Source organism: Peromyscus leucopus, chromosome X (genome assembly GCF_004664715.2).
Source record: "Peromyscus leucopus breed LL Stock chromosome X, UCI_PerLeu_2.1, whole genome shotgun sequence".
Classification (NCBI taxonomy): domain Eukaryota; kingdom Metazoa; phylum Chordata; class Mammalia; order Rodentia; family Cricetidae; genus Peromyscus; species Peromyscus leucopus.
Genome location: NC_051083.1, coordinates 131,998,626 through 131,999,834, shown reverse-complemented (window position 1 = coordinate 131,999,834; position 1,209 = coordinate 131,998,626). Strand labels below are relative to the sequence as shown.

General features: G+C 40.8%; 1 pseudogene; it reads right to left on the bottom strand.

Moving 5' to 3' along the window:
* Positions 1-360: 360 nt before the first annotated feature.
* On the bottom strand, positions 361-770 carry LOC114682014 (annotated as a pseudogene).
* Positions 771-1,209: the final 439 nt, after the last annotated feature.

Sequence of the window (1,209 nt, the reverse complement as noted above, 5' to 3'; positions counted from 1 at the left end):
TTCCCAGCACATTATCACAATTGTTAGGAAAATGGACTGCCATGACCAGAGAACGTTCTGACAGGGCAAGGACCAAGAAGTGGTTTTTTAGGATACAGCTCTACTAGAAACACAAGACCAGAAATAACTGAAAATATTCCAGACACAAATGCACAACCAAGAATCCAAGTATGCTTTGTGCTGTAGGATATAAAACTAGCCCCCTCTACGGACTGTTATGGTGACCCCCGAGACAGTCACAGCCTCTCCTGATTCAGTATCCTGCTATTTTCTGGTTGTACCAAAAAATAAACAACCAGCAAGTGATTTAAGCCTCTTAAAAAAAATCATTTACACTTAAAAAATGGGATGAGGTGGGACTTCCTCCCACCTTTTAAAAATGTTTCTAGAGCTACTAAAAAACTTGCATTTACAAAATAGTTGATAAAAATATTCCTCTGGATTGTACAAGAAGGGAGGCGGGGACACTGACAGACACAATGGATGGTTAGTCGGACTTGGCTTCTTTCTCTTCAACTTCAGAGGCTGGACTCTGGTTCTCAGCCTCTTCATTTTTTGCAGGCACATCTGTGGTTTTCTGGTCAGCCACCTCAGCCTGTTTGCCCTTTGCTCCCCTCTTCCCTTTTGTTTGCACTTTTTTGTCTGATGGTTTATCCTTGCCCCCGGCCTTCTTTGGCTTTGTGTCCACCTTGGCAGGGGCGGGCGTGGCCGACAGCCTCACCGAGTGCTGCCTTCACCACTCCGTCTGCACTAACCTTCCTCTTGGGCATCGTGGCAGCGCTGGGTGGGAGGCAAGTGTGAGGCTGAACCCGTCACTGAGCTACATCGCCTCGGCCACCACCGCAAGAACTCCTATTTCTTAATTATCCATTACAATTTAAATGAGTTACATAAGCATAATACCTCAAATGAGTATATATATATTAGTATAACAAAATTAACTTTAAACTTGTAAAAATAAACTAAAATCCACACCAATGTAAAACATTTCAAAGATGTTATTGCTCTTTAAAAGTAGGTTCATTAATCTACCCTTTCATCCTAGCATATCTGTAACATATCTCTTTTTCTTCTTTAGAAAGAGATCACATTATAATCAACCTGATTTAAATAAAAATATTGGATTTTCTCTGTCCCACACCAGAGGGCTCTTCTGATATGGGACAAAAGAACTCAATCTTTTTTTTTTTTTTTTTCAGTAATATGTTT